The 22,925-nt window shown below is 40.9% G+C and overlaps 1 protein-coding gene across 2 annotated transcripts in view; it reads right to left on the reverse strand.

The window, feature by feature from the left end:
* LOC114658822 (peroxiredoxin-1) overlaps positions 1-14,672 on the reverse strand; it is a 32,882-nt gene extending 18,210 nt beyond the window's left edge. For both annotated transcript variants that reach the window (XM_028810881.2, XM_051932765.1), the window contains exon 1: positions 14,505-14,672. The gene's annotated coding sequence lies outside the window, so the exon portion shown is untranslated. The remainder of the gene's footprint in view (positions 1-14,504) is intronic.
* Between the last annotated feature and the right edge of the window lie 8,253 nt (positions 14,673-22,925).

Here is a 22,925-nt window from a genome sequence, read left to right on the forward strand (position 1 = left end):
ATGTAGAAGCTTGTTTTGTTCATCAATGCGATTCAATTTAAGACTACTTTGAAACAGATTCTTCATTTTGACAGTACAAAATATTTTACACAAAAGATCACTACCAATATTCCCCATCAATTAACTTGAGCGCCTCCTACAGTAATCACAAAGTGCCAGGCAGACAACTGAGCATGTATACTGCCACCAATGCCCAGGTGTATGCAGAGCTGAAAATAGTTATTGAGCAAGATTACACACAGATACACAAAAATATACATGCAGACACTTCTAAAACAGTGATGTGTGAAAGATCATTTGAATTGGGTCTACTTATGTATATACCACTATAAAAAGGTTCTTCAGTGCTCACCAGTTTTTAGCATATAGAATACTATGAAAGAATCTGGACCAGACCATATTAAAAAGTAATCTGTCTCTGCTTACAGCTATTAGGAAACTCTCCTAAACACTGCGCTTAAATGGCCACTGTATTGCCTCTTCCAAATTGAGCCACTTAAGCTTTTACAAGATGGGCATTAATCATTGGCACATTAGATTCCTATTGTGGCAGACAGAAGGTGAGAAACTGAAGGACATCATTGCTAATCTCTCACAAAGAAGCACCTTCATGACAGCCAGAGATTCAAGCAAAATCGAATTTGCAGTAAAACAGACTTGCTTTGAAAAATCAAAAAGCAAAATACACACCTTTGTCACAGGAAAGCGGTTTAGTCCCCATCTGCAAGCATTCTACTGCACTAACCTTGCATGTATATTCCTAGAATTATGTTTAAAACTTCTATAATGAGAGAAAATAATTCCTATCATGTACTGTTATGTTAGCAAGATCCTCGAATTGCAATATGCAGCAATGAGCTTGAGGATTCTACTCCTAAAGTTGTGTCAGTGATGGAAACAATACTCTGTACCTTCCTCAACATTGCATAGCCCATACGGGCTCTTTTTTTTTTTTTTGTGTGCCAGGGGCTTGTTGAATCGTCCTCTTTGTGGGGGGGGGGGGGGGGGGGGGGGTTTGCTCGTGCGGCGCTGTGTGCGTCGCCTGCGTTTGACTCCTTTTTTCTGTGGTCTTGTCCGCCTCTCGCGGCGCCTCATTTCTTGGGGCGCCTGCGCAGTACGTCTTTTTGCGGCTATGGCCCATGGCCGGATGTCCCTGCGTCCATCCGGTTTAGCATTCTCGGTTAGTAATATGGATACTTATTTCCCCCCGGCAAAGAGCCTTTAAAAACCATTGTGTGAAATCATATGCAAAACTAATGGACTAACTTTACAAAGCTGTACTAAAGGAAAACTCATCACTAGCACTTGCTGAAAATATTTCGCTCTTATTTGAACTTCAAGAAATGGCATGGATAACAGTCAGCCACAGTCCTGTGCATAGATTATAAAAGATACAAACTGCCACCCCTGTCTTAGACTTCATTATAAAGCTCGGGTAAACTCCAGTCCTGGAGTGCCGCAGTGGCTGCAGGTTTTCATTCCAACCATTAGTTTTTGCTGCTAATTAACTTTTGCCTTAATTTTAATTAACTTGATTCAGGCCCCTTAGGTTTTTCTTTAGATGCCAAACAAAGACAACACAAGGTGCCACATGACCAGCTCACCCGTGCCCATCACACAATCTGAAAATAAAGGTGAAGGTCTCAGTAAGGCTGATCTCTCCAGTCCCAAAAACATTGACTATGTTCTTAGAAAAAACAGAAAACCAGTTATGGAAATGTCTGCTGTGTCAGAATGACAGCAGCAACAAGCCATAGAATTAAATAACGAGTTTAATTAACAGCAAGAATTGGCTTCTCATTAAGAAACTGGATGGAGTTTGAAGCCCCAATTTAGCTGGTCAACTGCTGACTTGTTTCACATTTGATTTCTGTTTAGCGGTCATTTAATGAAGAAAATAATTCGGAGCACTGAATCCTAAAAACAGGGCTATTAAAATGAAGGGAAAAAAGTTAATTAGCAGTGAAAACTGGTCACTGATTAGGAAAAGGGTTAGAATGAAAACCTGCAGCCACTGCGGCACTCCAGGACTGGAGTTTGCCACCCCTGGTCTAAGACGTTTAACCCACTGGACCCTACATAACCATGGTTTTCTCCAACTAGTACATAATTTAGGTCTGTCAAATACTGTGTTGAAATCTGTTGGGCCTAATCTTATTTACAAGCTGTGATATGCATAAATCCAGCATCCAAATTCTACAGTATTGCAACACTACTAGTTAAAAATGAAATTCTTGTAGTGTAACAGTACTACACCATAAAAGCATGTTGCAGTGAAATATGAATTTTCCTTTATTTGAAAAAACAAATATACTCAACTTACTATATTTAGTATTAGTTTTAATATATTTTTTTTAATAGTTTTTAATATGGCGGAGTGGAGGCTCGGAGGCTAAGGAGCTGCGCTGGTATCCCGAAGGTCGCTGGTTCGAATCCCCGTCACTGCCAAAAGGCCACTGCTCTGCTGGGCCCTTGAGCAAAGCTCTTAACCTGTAATTGCTCCAGGGGCGCTGTACAATGGCTGACCCTGCGCTCTGACCCCAAGGGGTATGCGAAAACTACCAAATTCCTAATGCAAGAAATTGTATAAGGCGAAATAAAGAATATTAAAAAAAATAAAAATATTTACACAACTACATGGGTTATCAAAAATGTTTGTAATTCTTCATGCCAGTCTTATGCCCGCATAAATAGGGAGGGTTACATCAAGAAGAAGTCCTGTGATATAAAACGTCACCCTCATCAAGATATCAGGAGTCAAATACTGATGGATATAAATTGTTCCTGCATCCTTTGCAAGTTCTTCTAGACTAGTTATATAGTGTGGTCCAGATCTAACTATGCAACTTTTCATGTAATGCAATGCAGTAATTGCATAGTTAGATCTGGATCACCCTGTATATGAAGTTAAATGCGTTGAGCATTGTTGACAAGAAGCGATTCCTTTGCTTCTTTTTAAGTGAAATCAAAAGCTGTATGGAATAATAAACCACCAGCTAAATTAAAAAAAAAAAATGCACAAAATTAGCACCTTATTTCTTTACCAGATTTCCTCTGCTTTCCTGTTCAAGCGGATAGAAAAGGAAATGCCTGTTCAGATTTCCAAATAAAAGCACGAGACAAACCCCTTCAATGTCAGAATGAGGAAACCGTTGTCTAATTTTAGCTTAGTGGTTAATGTTAAACTACCAAACAATTTAAATAAAACATGGCAGGTTAAAGCAGAACTCAGGAAGTTACAAGAAACATGACTTGCTTTCTAGAAAAGCAACAATTACAGTACTTACAGATGTCCACTTTACTGATAAGGGAAGAAAAATTATGCAGAGCAATTTACTTATGGTGCAATTTTTTGTTTGGCCTTTGAGTAGAAACATCTGCACATTATATTGCCTGTACCTTGTACCGAGACCTGTGTTTTACTTTGCCTCCTTTACATTCTAACAACCACTTTAAGTATACTGCTATATATTGCAACTATTGTGGAACAGCCTGCTACGTAAAAGTTTAGGTGTAAGCAAGTGTTAAAGGTCACTGCAAGCAAAGCTAAGTTAATTAATGCTAGGTACAGTGCAAATGGTCATTAAAGATGAACTATGGACACAAAAAAGGTTCAAGGTCTAAACTCGCAGGTATTGTACTTAAATTAACTTGAACAATCTCTTGCATCTTGTTAAGGGGACCTATGAAGCAACAGGTTTCTATTAGACAAAGACCTTCATAATTTCCACTAATAAAAAAACTGAACATTTAAAAGCATCATGTTTTCTTGCTTAATATTGCAGTACACCCAAGGCTGCCTTTGTAGTATTAGATACAAGGCAATGGGATACAGGGACATAAACACTAAACTGGTAACAGCATCATGGACACTCATGGTTCAATGATGTGTGTGAGGAGCGAAGAATAGCATATTCTGGACAGGTTCTCAAAGCAGATGTACCGTAGCACAAATTACTGAAAAAACCTAATGGAGGCCATCAGAGAAACATGTTAGAGCATACAGTGCATCACACTGTATATAGGGGGATGTGTAGCCACAGACCAGTTAGTGCCCATGCTGACCGCTGCCCACCGCTGAAAGCACCTACAATAGAGACGCGAGTGTCAGAACAAGACCATGGAGCAATGGAAGGTGGTTGGTTGGGCTGATTCACACTCTTAGATGTGGATGGTCGGGTCCGTGTGCAACATTTACTTGGAGGAAGAAATGGAAGTAGGATGCCCTGTTCATAGGCAGCAAGCTGGGCAATGTTTTGGTGGGAAATCTTGGGTCCTTGCATTCATGGGGATATTACTGACACGTACCACCCACTTTTTTTAACCCTTCGTAGCAACAGTATTCTCAGATGGCATTGGCCTGCACCCTGCAAAAAAAACTTCAGGAATGGTTTGAAAAACAAGACAGAATTCATTGGGTTGTCTTGACCTCCAGATCTCAATTCAAATGAGTATCTGTGGGATGTGCTGGAAAAACAAGCCTGATCCATGGTGGCCCAACCTTACAACTTAAGGATTTGCTGTGAACGTCTCGGTGTCAGATACCACATGACCCCTTCAGAGGTCTTGTGGAGCCCATGCCTCAACAGGTCACAGCTATTCTGGCGACATTAGGTGAACCTACACATTATTTAGGTGTTTTTAATTTGACTGATCAGTGTGTAAACAAACAAAACTACTAATATAGGACTATTCTGGAGACATCAGGATCTTTCCACTATCGATTGCTACATAGCTCCTCTTGCTTTATAAATAATATCCCTGTACTTGATAACATTGCCAAGTCTGTGGTGGCATAATTGATTTTAAAGATAAATAGCAATAATTGTTTCATTAAAATGGTATACAGTATATTCAGAATAGATGCCAGCTCATTTGCAATCTCTTTCCAGTCTTAACATTTTCCAGTGATTTTTCCACATTAACAATAACTTGTGGTTTACTTGTTTGCTTCGAGAAGGTCCTTGATAGTTTATTCACTCTAAACTTCATGAATAGTTGAAATATTTGTCATCCTTTAAGATAATGTAAACTTGGACAATGACCCTACAGAACCTATGAAATATTTCTGACATTTAAAGAAAGTGTTGTGGGCAAAAATCTAACTCAAGTGTAATGTGAACACTACAGCTAAGCTCAAACTGATTACGTTTTATAGATAGATACCAAAACAGGTGGATTGGCAGACAATCTAATCCATTGAATCAGGGGGATTTGAAAAGCATACACGCTTGGGCAGATTTGTGACAGATCTAATAAAATGTCAGTAAATGTAAAAGTATTGCATGTAGGAAGTAAACGTGAGGTTTGAATACACAACGGGAGGTCTGAAAAATCAAAAGTACACCTTATGAGAAGGATTTAGGAGTCATAGTGGACTCGACACCAACTGCGAGAGTGTTTAGGGTCATTAAAGAAGGCTAACAATGTCAGGTTATACAGGTGCTGGTCATAAAATTAGAATATCATGACAGTTGATTTATTTCGGTAATTTCATTCAAAAAGTGAAACTGGTATTTTAGATTCATTCATTACACACAGACTGATGTATTTCAAATGTTTATTTTTTTAATGTTGATTATAACTGACAACTAATGAAAGTCCCAAATTCAGCATCTCGGAAAATTAGAATATTGTGAAAAGGTTCAATATTGAAGACACCTGGTGCCACACTAATCAGCTAATTAACTCAAAACACCTGCAAAAGCCTTTAAATGGTCTCTCAGTCGAGTTCTGCAGGCTACACAATCATGGGGAAGACTGCTGACTTGACAGTTGTCCAAAAGACAACTATTGACACCTTGCACAAGGAGGGCAACTCACAAAAGGTCATTGCTAAAGAGGCTGGCTGTTCACAGAGCTCTGTGTCCAAGCACATTAATAGAGAGGCGAAGGGAAGGACAAGATGTGGTAGAAAAAAAGTGGACAAGCAATAGGGATAACCACACCATGGAGAGGATTGTGAAACAAAACCCATTCAAAAATGTGGGGGAGATTCACAAAGAGTGGACTGCAGCTGGAGTCAGTGCTTCAAGAACCACCAGGCACAGACGTATGCAAGACATGGGTTTCAGCTGTCGCATTCCTTGTGTCAAGCCACTCTTGAACAAGAGACAGCGTCAGAAGCGTCTCGCCTGGGCTAAAGACAAAAAAGGATTGGACTGCTGCCGAGTGGTCCAAAGTTATGTTCTCTGATGAAAGTAAATTTAGCATTTCCTTTGGAAATCAAGGTCCCAGAGTCTGGAGGAAGAGAGGAGAGGCACAGAATCCATGTTGCGGGAGGTCCAGTGTAAAGTTTCCAGTCCGTGATGGTTTGGGGTGCCATGTCATCTGCTGGTGTTGGTCCATTGTGTTTTTCTGAGGTCCAAGGTCAATGCAGCCGTCAACCAGGAAGTTTTAGAGCACTTCATGCTTCCTGCTACTGACAAACTTTATGGAGATGCACATTATTTTCCAACAGGACCTGGCACCTGCACACAGTGCCAAAGCTACCAGTGCCTGGTTTAAGGACCATGGTATCCCTGTTCTTGATTGGCCAGCACACTCTCCTGACCTTAACCCCATGGAAAATCTATGGGGTATTGTGAAGAGGAAGATGCAATACACCAGATCCAACAATTCAGAAGAGCTGAAGGCCACTATCAGAGCAACATGGGCTCTCATAACACCTGAGCAGTGCCACAGACTGATCGACTCCATGCCACGCCGCATTGCTGCAGTAATCCTGGCCAAAGGAGCCCCAACTAAATATTGAGTGCTGTACATGCTCATACTTTTCATGTTCATACCTTTCAGTTGGCCAACATTTCTAAAAAATCCTTTTTTGCATTGGTCTTAACTGATATTCGAATTTTCCGAGATACTGAATTTGGGACTTTCATTAGTTGTCAGTTATAATCAACATTAAAAGAAAAACATTTGAAATACATCAGTCTGTGTGTAATGAATGAATCTAATATACAAGTTTCACTTTTTGAATGGAGTTACTGAAATAAAATCAACTGTCATGATATTCTAATTTTATGACCAGCACCTGTATAGCACCTTGATGTGTAGAGTACAAGTCACAGGAGGTTCTGCTCAAGCTTTAACACACACTGGTGAGGCCTCATCTGTAGTACTGTGTGCAGTTTTGGTCTCCCAGCAACAACAAGGACATAGCAGCGCTAGACAAAGTTCAGAGAAGAGCGACTAAGCCGATTACAGAGCTACAGGGGATGAGTTATGAACAAAGGTTAAAAGAGCGGAGCCTTTTCAGTGGAAGTAAAAGATTAAGAGGAGATATTATTGAAGCATTTAAAATTAAGGGAATTAGTCCAGGGAATCGAGACTGGTTTTAAAATGGAGATTAAGAACATGGGGACAGTTGGTTAACTTAAGGGTAAATATTACACAAACATTAGGAAGTTTCTCTTTACGCAGAGAACCAGACACTTTGAATAAGCTACCAAGAAGCATGGTAAACAGAACTTTAGGGACTTTCAAAACTAGGACTTTTTGTAAGAATTATGTGAGCTTTGTTGGGCTGAATGGCCTGTTCTCGTCTAGAATGTTCTAACCACAGTAGAAGCACTGGGAGTCTCATAGTAGCCATTGCACATATTTCATAAATCCATCTACTTCCTGAAAGCACTTCTAACAGTGTCAAAGCACCAAAGAGTCACAAGGATCGACAGACCAGTCCTTCACATGATGCATTCAAAAAAAAGGTATATTTAGCACTGCTTGCCCTCCTAACAGCCAAGTCCAGAAGTCATATCCTTCCTGTGTCCAAAGGACACTAACATGAACACAGGAAAAATGACAATTCTACACAAAATTAACTTGAAATTTCAGACACCTTGGGGCAGAACTGCAATTCCACCCATGACCTCTACAGTAAGTCTCTGAACATTATATGTAATAAGACAGAACTTTAATGAATTAATATACACATACTCTAAAGCATTCTGTGCAATACTGTTCAGAAAATAGAATGTCTAATAGAGGATTGATCCTTCAACTCTACACTTCCAGCATCACCACTCTTACCTTCCAGCTAGTAAAATAAATTTGACAAACTAGTAATCCATATATTGTTGCATCAGAAAAATATGTTGTCAAAGATGGAAAACCAGATTGTGACAACTCAATGGCCCATTAATCAGCATCTGAATGGAATGTGTTACTAATGTAAACAATTAGATATCACTTCTGTTGATCTTAACGAATCTGTTAAGCATCCTAATCAAAAGCTTCTTAAAGGAATTCTCTACCCAACAGTGATAGGTTACCTAACCCATGCAGTTTGTAGTGATGCTTGAGAAAAACTAAGCTCACTTTTGATTTCCTTTCTGCCTCCCAGTTTTTCTGATCACTCGCCTGTTCTGTTTAATTTGGATTTGGTCTCTGCTGAGCATGGTAAATCCACCACTACCCGTCCCTTCCGTGTCATTTCCCCTTCTGCTGCCGATTTTGCAGCTGCTTTTTCATCAATCTCCACATCATGTGAATCCACGGATGCTGATGTTTTATTGCAAACCTTCTATACTTCCTGCTGTTCTGTGATGGATGTTGTAGCCCCACTCAAACAGAGTCAATCCAAAGTCAAGCATGACCCATGGCTAAATGAACAAACTCGCTCCATCAGGCAAAACTGTAGGCGGCTAGAACGTAAATGGAGGAAAGATGGTCTCACTGTTACCTTTGACTGCATGAGAGACATGTGGTCTCAATACCAGAGAGCAGTCAGAGGTGCAAGGAACTGTTTTTTTACTGACATCTCAAAATTCTGGCAATCAACGTGTCTTATACAAAACACTGAATGCTGTCCTCTCTCCAGCTGCAACTGTTTTCTCTTCTCCCTCCAATGCTCTTTGTAATCAGATCCTTACGTTTTTTCTGGATAAGGTCATGAACATTAGATCCCAGATCTCCATTTCTTCTGGCTCTATTGATTTAGCCGTTCCTGTACACGGCTCCCTCACTAGCTTTGAACCCATTTCGCTCCCCCATCTGGAAAAAACCGTCGCCTCAATGAAGCCTTCAGGCTCTCCGGACGATGTGGTGCCGTCCAGACTGCTGAAAGATGTCTTTCCTGTGATTCAATATGATGTCTTAAAGATCACAACTAGTAGTCTATCTTCAGCTACAGTTCCTTGTGCTTTCAAACACGCAGTTATACATCCAATCGTGAAAAAACCTGATCTTGACCCTGCCGTCTTCTCCAATCTTCGTCCAATTTCCAAACTACCTTTCCTGTCAAAATTACTCGAAAAAGTAGTTTATGAGCAATTAATTCACCACCTACAGGACCATCAGGTAATGGACCTTTTTCAGTCAGGCTTTAGGCCCCAACACAGCACAGAAACCGCACATTTACGTGTCCTAAATGTCCTTTTGACACTGGACTCAGGACTCTACGTGATTATGGTTCTTCTCGATTTATCTGCTGCCTTCGACACAATCGACCACGACATCATGATCTCCCGACTCGAATCCTGGGTTGGTGTATCTGGCTTAGCCCTCGACTGGTTCAGGTCATATTTCTGCAACAGGACTCTTAGAGTTATGCTAGATGATTTTTCATCTGAATCAGTCCCACTCCCATGTGGTGTCCCCCAGGGTTCCATTTTGGGGCCACTACTTTTTTCAATTTACATCCTGCCTTTAGGAGCAATTTTTAGAAAACATGCAATCTCGTATCACCTATATGCTGATGACTGCCAAATTTATTTCTCCCTCAAGTCAACTGACTCCACTAAACCTCTTCTCAACTGCTTATCTGACATTAAGGACTGGCTGGCTGTAAACTTCCTTCACCTGAACGATTCAAAAACCGAGGTCATTGTTTAGTCCCGACCGCAAACAGACCCTACCCCTTGACCTCGACTTTCTTCCCATTCCAGTAACTTCGTCTGTTTCCAATCTTGGAATCAAAATGGATATGGTCCTGAAAATGGATGCTCAAGTCAACAGCACAGTAAAATCCTGCTTTTTCCATCTCAGGCGAATTGCCAAACTCAAACCAATTCTGCCTTACCACCTCCTGGAATCAGTAATCCATGCATTCATTACGTCCCGGCTCGACTATTCTAATTCCTGCCTATATGGTATTAGTAAAGCCACTCTTTCGAGACTCCAATTGGTTCAAAATGCGGCTGCAAGACTTAACTGGAAGCAGCAGAAGCCAACACATTACACCGATTTTAAAAACCCTACACTGGCTGCCGGTTAGCTTCAGAATTGATTTTAAGATACTCCTCTTAACCTATATGGCACTAAATGGTCTAGCCCCTGCCTACTTGAGTGTCTTGCTCCATCGTCACAATCCCCCTCGTGTTCTTAGATCTGCAGATCAGCTGCTCCTAACCGTTCCCAAGGCACATTTTAAAGCTCGTGGTGAAAGGGCTTTTTCTGTCTGTGCACCCAAGCTCTGGAACTCCTTACCTTTAGTGGTTAGGCAAGCCACTTCAGTCACCACATTCAAATCACACCTAAAAACGCACTTCTTCACATTGGCTTTTAATTCTTAACCTGTCTTATTCCAAACTTGCTTTTTGCTATTTCTGTTTTATTGGGTCCCCTGACCTGTTTTTTAGTGTCTGTTTTAATTCTCTCTTAACGTTTGTTTTTTAATATTTTGCTTTTAGTCTTGCTTGTTTTAACTGTACAGCGCTTCGGTCAGTTGTAATGCTGTGTTTTTAAGCGCTTAACAAATAAAAATGGTATGGTATAAAAGGATTTGACAATACAAGCTAATGACCAATGCTCTACAACAGCAACCAAAGTGATAAACGTCCCTGACAAAGAAAAATCACATTATGTGAGATCATAAACCACATCAGTTATCCAGTCGTATGCTCAAAACATGCATCTTCTGTAAAAATACTATTAAAAAAGGTTAAAGAAAATTTATATTATAAAAAGTGCAAGTCACAAGGCAGTTTTTGATCAGCCTCTCTCTCATTGGTCAAGAGTCTTCAATTCAAAAACTCAATCCCATGTGACTCACTGTTTTTGATGTGCACAAATATTTCCAGAAATTTAACAATATTTTTGCAGAACACATGCATTTTTCACTTTTTAGGTATACAACTGAATAACGGACGTGAATTATACAGCATGATTTCACCCCCGATGGCTTTTTCTCATGTTGACTGTTGTACAGCATTGGCCAATATTGACTCATTAACCTTATCTCCACTTTGCATGAAAATGTGAGATTTTTCTCAGGCATCACTGCAATGTCCATGGGGTAACAATTTTTTGGTGGCTTATTACTATTAAATTTTATTGGTGAAAAAATTGCACTTACTAGAAAGCTTTCATGTTTGATCACTTTTCTTTTGATATCACAAGTAGACCTGTGAATACACAGGTGACAAGACAATAACCCTGCACACATTGGAAGCTATTGTGGAAAAAGAGGATAGCAAAATTGGATGCCATCATGAAAAATACCCTCCATCTCCTGCAGGATGCACTCTTGGAGCACTTTTAGCAACAAGTTCATTCCAACCACAGGGTGCTAAAATGTGCCTCTGGGGATCTTTTCTGCCCACTGCTATCAGGCAATTCAATTCTTGCTCCCAAAGCGCCAAGCTAAATTCTTAGACGTATGCTGTGTGGAGGTTGCAAAAAGAACTTAATTATATATGCATCTATTGATTGCATTTACCCCATCCTTCTGTATCTGTTTGATATGCATCTAAAAATTTCCCCTTGGGATTACAATTTAGTCTAATATACTGTCAAGACAAACAGTAAACAGACCAGTTCAACTTACACGATTTTCTCTGGAAAACATTCAATGAAACAGTACATTAATGCAGAAACACTCCCACTAAATTTGTGACTCAATATACACTAATTTGAGACTAGACTAACAAATGCGCATCTCACTCTGCCTCTTGCAACTGAAGCAAATTTCACCAGTTCCTCATGACAGAAGACTGCCCAGCAAAGGCAGACACTACAGTTTCCTAAAAAGTGTCTATTAATCTATAGTTGCTGATAAGAGTTGGAACTTGAACTCTGACTTTTGATAATGCATTTGCTGATAAGAGTTGGAACTTGAACTCTGACTTTTGATAATGCATTTCAAAAGGCAAGTAGTTTGGATTATAGCTTTTAGTCCTTTGATAAAGAACAGTACTCTATTATAAATTGAAAATATGCCCCCAAAAAGATTCCCTAGGGCAAGTGCAGTTCACATTGGAGTACAACCCCCCCCCCCCCCCCAAAGTTTCAGGAGTGGGAACACAACTGAACAAGTGGAAACAGGGTAGGGGTTACTCCTCCACAGTCTTTGTCATAATTACATCTGGCAAAGTGTACTATAGCATCCAAACTAGTTCTACCAGTTTATAAGAAGATTCTCTCTTAGGCTATCTGCACTTTCTACTGCCCCCCCAAATCTGATCCTAGTACTCTATATACAGAGCATCTGTTACTACCACTGCAGTATTTGTATGCATTTCAAATTATTACTTTTGTACATCTATTAGTATACTGCAGTATAGAGCATAGTATTGTCTTGACTTGTGTAAAAAGGTATAACATGGCCCTCGGAATATTTCCTGCCACTGCAATCCTGTGTACAGATGGTATGTCAAAAATAGATAAAGTAAATGTATTAAAATCAATTAAATACCATTATCAGGCCACCATGGAGTGGCAAAAAGAAAGCAAGAATTTCACAGTACTATGTACATGCGACAATGCTACTGTTAAACTCACTGTGCCATTTTGATTTAAGCATTAGAACAAAGCTGCTTTTGTCAAATAATACCTTCACTCCCCCGAACCTCCATGAAGATTACCAAGTATCAAATTTCCATGGGTACACCACCTTCGATGTGTAGTAGGCTCAGTGAATCACTAAAATTTACAAACTTCACACTTTACTTTTATCAGCGACTTTAAAAGTTACCCTCTGCACTCCCAAAAGGAGTTAAGTTGCAATAGTTTTAGATTGAAACCACCGCCTGCCGACTTCATGCAAAAACAGAACAAATTTACGTTCTCACCACAAAAAAAACTGGATACATACACATACGAAGCCAATCACGAGCACGTTAACAGTTCACCGTGTAAAAACTACAAGGATTCAAATTCTTTTCTGTGGATGCGCCCCAAAAACAACAACAATCGGGAAACATAAGAACTACATTATGCATAGATGCAACAAACAACGGTGAGATAAAAAAAAAAATAAAAAGCTTTAGTAGTTTAGTGACCACCTCCTGATCCCACTCCTGCACCTCTCTACAATTAGTCCTGTCACAATATTTCGGCTTACTGCTATTGGGTATTTTTTTGTGTTTTATATTCTCGGTAAGAGAAAAAAAGCTTCGTTTTTTACATTCGTTTATTTACAAAGCAAAAACAAGAAAAATTTACTTTTGCTAAGTTTCTAATGTCGCTACGTAGAACACCGAAAGGGTCACCGCCGTTGAGCGGTGCGCTACCTGGGTTGAGTACTGGAGCTACTGTATAACACACGAGTACCGGCTATTGTTTAGATTATCTAAAACAATAAAAACCTCAATCACTCCAAGTATGAGGGGAAAAAAAACCTACATGAACATTGGACAGTGTGATGTGGGGTTGAGGCTGTGAACTTCAAACCCCTGAGGTTTGAAATTTCACAACCAACTATGACCTTGAGTAAGACGCTTCACCTACCTGTGCTCCAATCCGAAAATCAAAAGAAATGTAACCGTGTTCCAACTAAGAATACAGTTTAGAAAACTTGCTGCACTTTCCTATATTATTTTAATCAGATCATACGTTTAGACTAAAACAACTCCTCTTTCCTCATCCCTTCAGCTCCCTACGAACACCGCGGGGTCCTGGGTTCAAAGTGCAGCCGTCTATCTGTAGACTACAGTGTTGCAAACGTGCTTATGCGGGTTTTCTCCGGTTTCCTACCACACCAACATGGGCGGTTCAGTCCAGACTTGTGATCGTTCTCCGAATAGTCAGCTTAATGAACTGCTCACTGCATCGAAATAAACGGCAATTAAGCAAACGAACATGAAATACAGAAGAGAAACTACACAGCGGGTAGTTTGGAAAGGAAAAGTAAAAACACGAAAGTCGCAACAGCCAGGGTATGAAGGAGTTCTTAAACAATCACAGGTGAAACTTGGCTGGGATTGAGGCAAGCCACACACAGACATTTGAAGCAAAAACAGTCCTCCACTCTACTACTTCTATTCCACGTTCGCATCAAGTATGAAAAACCCAAATATTGGCTCAAGGAAAAAAAACACAGAATATAGTTTCCTATAAGAGAATCTGCAAGCACTTTTAGCGAGCCCTCCAGACCAAATCAGTGAAACGCCCCGCTTACTTCTGTTATCCACATCGGCTGCCTCAAGCTACACGAGACGTGCGCGTGAACGAGATGGAGCAGAAGCCTAAGAACTCGCTCAGCCGATTGGCTTAACGTCTTTCTAGTCTGCATAAGATAACCTTCCTAAAATAATTTTAGCGACTATTTACATGAAATTACTTACTGCTTAAATCAGGCGAAGGACGGAGAGACGCTACAGCCGTTCAAACAACAACCCACAGCTTTGAATGTTCGCTGATACAGAAAGTGAGAACGCGCAGAAGCACCTTTTTATAATCCCTCAAAGTATCGCGATGACACACTGTGCCTTAGTCAATGAAGAGGTTTTGAGCTGCGCGCTCCCTATTGCTTTGACAGCATGACATTGCAGAATTCCGTCTGCCTCATAGTGTGGGAAGCTTCTGCCTACAAGTAAAACCTAAAAGTTGTAAATCTTCCAGCGTGATTAGTTTTGCATGTCATAAGTGGCTATGCTATTTAAATTCTGATGCCCGTTGATACCGCGTTGCACGTTTATCTTCTTCCACTTGTGTCTTAAATATGAACATTGGCAGCATGGCACCGCGACCATGGATCTAAAGTTGCCCCTTGCCCACAAAGTCTAAGCATGTTTCTATCAACTGCAATGTGCCAAGACACATTGTGCTAACAAACCATGTGCTTTCCAAGGCAAAGAAGTGAAATATTTTTCAATGATCAAGTCAATTAACTGACCTCAACCCAACTGGACATGTATTTCAATTGAATGAAGACAGAACTAAAGGCAGAAACTGCAGCAACCTGAAGACTGCTGCAGTAAAGGGCTAGCAAAGCATCACTAGGGTAGAAACCCAGCACTTGGAGAAGACCATGGATTCCAGTCTTCAGGCAGTCATTGACTGCAAAGGATTTTCAACCAAGTATTGAAAATCATTGTTATTTTCATGATTATGTTAATGTTTGTCCAAATACTTTGGATCCCCTGAAAATGTGTGGGGACAGTGTATAAAAATGTCTGTCTTTTCTAAACAGCTCATACAGTGATTTTGTCAATGCCTTAAATTAAAACTGCAGTCTACACTTGAATCATATCTTGACTGCTTCATTTCAAATCCTTGTGGAGGCACACAGAACCAAAATTATGAAAATTGAATCACTGTCCAAATTTCATATGGACATAACTGTATGAATGTATATTCAAAGAGTTTCTATAAAAAGCCAAATTTCATCCTGAGGCCAATTTAAGTGTATTCTATCTATCTATCTATCTATCTATCTATCTATCTATCTATCTATCTATCTATCTATCTATCTATCTATCTATCTATCTATCTATCTATCTATCTATCTTATGTAAGCTCATATTGATTTTTGTAGTACTTAATCATTATTCTTACGTAATTTGTTTTTACTTGTAACTATTTCTTTGATATCTTATAAAGCATTTTGAGCTACATTATGTGTATGAAAATGTGCTATAGAAAAAATATTGCTGTTGCCTCTTTTGCCATTAGAATGTCTAAAAAAAGAGCTCCTTGTTTTTAACACGCCAATGGTGAAAGAGTCTAATTCACCATGACTGTGTTCAGTATCAGTTTTATTTGCTGTGTCTCACTCTCTCACTCCCTCTTGTGTGTTCATCATGATATTCCATAACCCAACACAGATCACACAACCTCTTCCTCTACTAATTTCCTGGAGAAAGCTCAAAAGTCTTCTGCTTTCTGAAGTGAAACATTCTAATTTCCTCTTTTAGGCTATTAGTCTGCCATTTCAGACAGATGGGATTGTTAACATTTTTCTAAGACATTTGTGAGATATGAATTGTGGCTGCACACAAAACCTAAAGCTAAAATTACAGTTTTACTATCATTCAAAACATCTGAGCAAGAGACACAATAAGTCAAATTAAATTTACAGTGACTTATGTTTAATATATAGCACCTGGGAATACTTAACCCCTTCCCCAAACACTTTGCCATGTTGTAAACAGTAGGGTGGCATCTTATATCCCTAAACCCCAGAAACTGATCAGGACACGTATACTGGTCTAAAATATCCTTTTTTTATTTGGCACAGTACTTTTAACACAAGTCTAAAAGCACACAATGGTGGCATCAATACAGAAACACAAACCGGAAGAAGAATATAATAGCCCCTCCATCAGTGTCTTTCCATCCATCCATTTTCCAACCCGCTGAATCCGAACACAGGGTCACGGGGGTCTGCTGGAGCCAATCCCAGCCAACACAGGGCACAAGGCAGGGAACCAATCCTGGGCAGGGTGCCAACCCACCGCAGCCATCAGTGTCTTTTCCCCTTCCAATTCCAACTTGCCTGGCTGAAGTGTAGGGCTCCATTTTCAAACTGGACCAAAATTTTTAAAGTTGACTGTTCTACCCTCTGCGGTGTGCATTGTTTCTGGGCTGAGCAGTTGCTGTACCAGGATGTGATTTAGCCAGTGGGAATGGACTTCCTTGTAAACTTTGGGGAGCGTAAATGTAGATGTCCACACTTTCCTCAGAATCTTAATAAGTAATGGCTTTGGGAAGCACTCTTAATGATTGCTGACATGAGTCTGTGCCACTTTCAAATAGCCAATAAAGTAGAATCTAATAAATTTCAAGTTGCTGATCCTCTCATCAGCAGAAGAGTATGTTGTCAGCCTATAGCTTCCTGAAGTCTATAATCAACTTCTTGGTTTTGCTGATTTTAAGAGAAAGATTGTTGCCTTGCCACCATCGAATCAGAAGGTGGTATCTTATTTTGATGATTTTGATGCTTACTAGTAAGTTAGTCTGTGGTGGGCTGGCGCCCTGCCCGGGATTGGTTCCTGCCTTGCGCCCTGTGTTGGCTGGGATTGGCTCCAGCAGACCCCCGTGACCCTGTGTTCGGATTCAGCGGGTTGGAAAATGGATGGATGGATAGTAAGTTAGTACTCCCTCTCAGTTATTATTGTGTATTTTTCTAATTCCTTTATCCCTTGCAACCTGCAATATCAGGATATGTTACAACTTTATATAAATATATACTGTATATACATATTTATAAAAAAAAAAATTTGGAAGGCTTGGAAGGAGACGATACTTGATCTTCTCGGAAGACAATTTAACATCCCGCAAGAGACACTTTAACGTCACGCAAGACAAGGCAGTGAGACAAAAGGACAGCTGCTGTACAGGCTTTTAAATGATCGACGCGCAGCGCGACAAGCAGAACACGCAGCTCGCCAGCAGCAGGAGAAAGAAAGCAGCTGATCAGACCGCATCTCCTCAGCGTGTGTTCAGCCAATAATATATATATTATTGGAGCACAGTCAGACTAAGTGACTTACTCAAGGCTATGCAGTGAAGCAGATTTTGGAAAACACCATGCCTGTTCAAAGGCTCAAAAAGGGTGTATGCTTCAAAACAATGCCCTAACTTACTCTTCAGCCCAGGAGTGGACCAAAATAGCAGACCTCGCCACCATTGGCAGCCTGGCCCTAAATTCAAGAGGCAGGTTGTGGTGTAGCGGGTCCACAGTTCACATTAAAAAGGCCACTTTTTAAATAAATAGTCGCCGCACTTGCAGCTTAGAGAGGGGTCATGATATGTGTGGCTGGAGAGGTTCCCGGGTGATATGTGATGCAGACGGTCCTCACTTAAGAGCACAAGTGAGGAGTCGTCCGCATCCGTAATTGGTGCTGGGAGCTGCTAATTGCCACATATGATCCACGTCCCCGTAATAAATAGAAGCACGAGGCGGCTAGGAAAAAAAAGGGGGACAGAGAAGAGAAGAGAAGAGAGAAGAGGAAAGAGAGAGAACAGGAGGTTAAGGGAGAGGAAGGCTGGAAAAGTGGGGAGCTGGTGCGAGCGAGCGACAGCAGGCTCACTTGAGCAATGGCAGGAAGCTTTTAGGAGAGCCCCGGAGGAGTTTGGCCAACTCTCGAAGGGGGCAGATTGAAGCGGTTGCTCCAGCTGAGCGACTGGGAGGAGCTGCAGTGACCGGCAGTGGAGACGACTGGCCATCTAAAGGACCGGAGTCATGGAGGCTTTGGGCGTGTTGAGCCCCAGCGTGAGCACCCTGGCCGCTGGGGAAGGAACCCAAGTCTCAGTCCGGCTCAAGCCCGACATAGCCGGGGATCGGAGGACTACCGGACCAGTATTGAAGGAGCTGCATATGCTGGTAGGGTGACTCCCATGTTGTGGGGCCCGGAAGGGAGAAGCAGGGGAGTTGCCGGGTTAAAGAAAGATGCACCGGGCTTGTGTTTTAAAAGACTGCTTCCAGCCATTATTTTAACCTAATTTTTAAAAACGATTTATTCATTGTGTTTTTATCGTCACACAGGTTTACAGTTTGCACAGCAGCCCAAAAGAGGGGCAAAGGCACTGAAGGAAGGGAGAGGTCCCTATCTGTCTCAAGTAGATTGTTTAACGTTTTAAAATGTATTGAGAAATTTAAAAGGACTGAACAGAAGCCAAGTGAGGTGCCAAAAAAACGAAACTGAACTAATTCAACAAGAAAAAAACTACACCTGAAATTAAGAACAGACGTTAAAACCAAGGGATCCACAGATCAAAATGAAAAGTATAAACTACATGATAGGGGTAAAACTCAATGCTCAATATTGTAAATAGGGCACACAAACATGGCCAAAAGTAGTATGAGGCCTTCAAAAGACCCACAAACCAGGCCAGGAAGTTTACTATTCTGTCCATAAAAGACTCACTCTAAGTCAACCAATCCCCAACTACAGGCCTTAGACTAGACAGGTCCCAAAATGATAGACCCAAAAATATCAAAATGTCTCAAAAGGGGGCAGAGAAACTGTGCACTCTGGCTTGTTGAGAGAAGTCTCAAAAATAATGTTTATAAATGAAGATATTTATTGAAAAAGAACAAATATAACAAAAGGGCAAAAATAAGTCAAAAAATGCACTTGAAAAAGAAGGCAATCCAAGGTGAACTAGTCCGAATCCACAATCCATCAGCAAAATCTAATGACAGAAGCAAAATAAATCTAATTAACCAAAAATCAAAAAACAACAATACTAACAATAAATTCCTACACACTCTCAATGATCCAATGCAGATTATTTCTTTATAACTCAAATATAAAGCCAGAAGGAGGACCTAACAACAGGGATGTCAAGGTGGCACCACCTCCTGGGGCTTCATTCACAAAGTATAAGGAATGGATGTCATTTTAAAAGGACAGTACATAATTGGCCAAAATTAAACAAAGCTAATAGGAATAACATAAAAACATGAAAAATAAAAATTCAAATTTAGCACAAACAATAATAAAACAAAAAATAAATACAAGCTAAACAAAAAACCCTGGTTGTGTTATGACACTGAAGCAGCAGTAATGTTTGGTATCATTCTTTTCAGAATTTATTGAACTTTAATGTGATGTTGTTAGATTTTCAGATTCTTATTCCATTTTTAAATTATAAACTAAAAAATATCAAGAACTCACGTCAAATGAGATGAGACTTTGTGCCAAGAGATTTAACCATGCCCGGGGCCGGAAATAAAAGACAAAGAGTAGATGACAAAGACAGCTGCTGTACAGGCTTTTAAATGTTCGAAGCACAGCGCAAGATGCAAATAACGTGGGACAGCAGCAGCAGCAAACCAGCAGCTGAACGAGCAAAGAGGAGGTAAAAAAAAAGCTGTATTTGTTTCCCATTGTATCACCGTTTATGAGGGGGTTTCGGAGAAGCGACCCCTTCTCCTTGGGGTGTGTTCAGCCCCCACTTCACAACATGAGCCGCAGAGACGCGAAGTGGCTGGCGCATAGCGCAGAAAAGAGGTGTTGGCAAACAAAGCGAGCAGGGGGTAAGCCCCTAAGTATATATATATATATAAAATATATTGTGGACCACCAGGGGGCGTACTGCTCCCTATACCCCAACACAGACAGGCTGAGACACAAGTTTAACATAGCACTTTTTATTCTTCAGTGGGGAAGAGTTTTCTGTTGGTCCTCACTTCACAGCACAATACAGTATAGTACACAAGCACAAACAATATGATGCACAGTCCTTTCTCACTCTTCTCCTGTTGCCTCCACTCCTCCTCGCAAGCTTTGTCTTCCACCTCTTGACTCTGGGTCACTGCTGTGAGGCTGGGAAGTCCTCTTATAGTGGCCAACCCAGAAGTGTTTCTGTTCTTTCGTCCATGTGGTCTGTAGGCACTTCTGGGTTTGGCAGAAACCCCATGCCATATGGCTCCTCCATTTTTACAGCACCCCCTGGTACCCAGCAGGGCTGAGATAAAGAACTCCAAGTCCCACAGTGCCATGTGTGAATCCAGGCCACCGCTGCAATCAAGGGGAGCTGCCATCTAGCCTTCTATGATGATATGACACTTTGATACAATGTAGTCAGTGTACAGCTTGAGTAATAGTGTAAATTTGCTGCCCCCTCAAAATAACTCAAATACACAGCCATTAATGTCTAAACCGCTGGCAACAAAAGTGAGTACACCCCTAAGTGAAAAATGTCCAAATTGTGCCCAAAGTGTCAATATTTTGTGTGGCCACCATTATTTTCCAGCACTGCCTTAACTCTCTTGGGCATGGAGTTCACTAGAGCTTCACAGGTTGCCACTGGAATCCTCTTCCACTCCTCCATGACGACATCAAGGAGCTGGTGGATGTTAAGAGACCTTGCGCTCCTCTACCTTCTGTTTGAGGATGCCCCACAGATGCTCAATAGGGTTTAGGTCTGGAGACATGCTTAACCAGTCCAGCACCTTTAACCTCTTTTCTTTAGCGAGGCAATGGTCATCTTGGAGGTGTGTTTGGGGTCGTTATCATGTTGGAATACTGCCCTGCGGCCCAGTTTCAGAAAGAAGGGGATCATGCTCTGCTTCAGTATGTTACAGTACATGTTGGCATTCATGGTTCCCTCAATGAACTGTAGCTCCCCAGTGTCGGCAGCACTCATGCAGCCCCAAACCATGACACTCCTGTAGGCAAGACACACTTGCCTTTGTACTCCTCACCTGGTTGCCGCCACACACACCTGACACCATCTGAACCAAATAAGCTTATCTTTGTCTCATCAGACCACAGGACATGGTTCCAGTAATCCATGTCCTTAGTCTGCTTGTCTTCAGCCAACTGTTTGCGGGCTTTCCTGTGCATCATCTTAAGAAGAGGCTTCCTTCTGGGATGACAGTCATACAGACCAATTTGATGCAGTGTGTGGTGGGCATATGGTCTGAGCACTGACAGGCTGACTCCCCACCCCTTCAACCTCTGCAGCAATGCTGGCAGCACTCATAAGTCTATTTTCAAAAGACAACCTATGAATATGACGCTGAGCACATGCACTCAGCTTCTTTGGTCGACCATGGCGAGGCCTGTTCTGAGTGGAACCTGTCCTGTTAAACCGCTGTATGGTCTTGGCCACCGTGCTGCAGCTCAGTTTTAGGGTGTTGGCAATCTTCTTATAGCATAGGCCATCTTTATGTAGAGCAACAATTGGTTTTTTTTTCAGATCCTCAGAGAGTTCTTTGCCATGTTGAACTTCCAGCGACCAGTATGAGAGAGTGTGAGAGACAGCGATAACACCAAATTTAACACACCTGCTCCCCATTCACACCTGAGACCTTGTAACACTAACGAGTCACATGACACTGGGGAGGGAAAATGGCTAATTGGACACAATTTGGACATTTTTCATTTAGGGGTGTACTCACTTTTGTTGGCAGCAGTTTAGACATTAGTGGCTGTGTGTTGAGTTATTTTGAGGGGAGAGCAAATTTACACTGTGATACAAGCTGTACACTGACTACTTTACATTGTATCAAAGTCATATCTTCAGTGTTGTCCCATGAAAAGATATAATAAAATATTTACAAAAAAGTGAGGGGTGTACTCACTTTTGTGAGATACTGTATATACAGTCATATGAAAAAGTTTGGGAACCCCTCTTAGCCTGCATAATAATTTACTCTGCTTTCAACAAAAAAGATAACAGTGGTATCGAATAGTGTATGATGTGAGGACAGGGCCTCATATGAAAGCGCTACATAAACCAAAGAATGACTTAATGAGTGATTTTACAAGGGCATTTCACAAGTATAATAGCATATGGCGCCTTTCAAGCATCGTGTCAAGATGTTTTTAAAATTAACATTTAAAAAAGAATGCTAGATAGTAGAGCTAAGATGCATGATGAAAGGATTGCGTGGAAAGAGCTACAGTCATATGAAAATGTTTGGGAATCCCTCTCAGCCTGCATAATAATTTACTTTCAACAAAAAAGGTAACAGTGGTATGTCTTTCATTTCCTAGGAACATCTGAGTACTGTGGTATTTTCTGAACAAAGATTTTTAGTGAAGCAGTATTTAGTTGTATGAAGTTAAATCAAATGTGAAAAACTGGCTGTGCAAAAATTTGGGTCCCCTTGTAATTTTGCTGATTTGAATGCCTGTCACTGCTCAATGCTGATTACTTGCAACACCAAATTGGTAGGATTAGCTTGTTAAGCCTTGAACTTCATAGGCAGGTGTATCCAATCATGAGATATAAAGGTATTTAAGGTGGTCAATTGCAAGTTGTGCTTCCTTCCCTTTGACTCTCCTCTGAAGAGTGACAGCATGGAA

This window comes from Erpetoichthys calabaricus, chromosome 10 (genome assembly GCF_900747795.2).
Source record: "Erpetoichthys calabaricus chromosome 10, fErpCal1.3, whole genome shotgun sequence".
Lineage (NCBI taxonomy): Eukaryota > Metazoa > Chordata > Cladistia > Polypteriformes > Polypteridae > Erpetoichthys > Erpetoichthys calabaricus.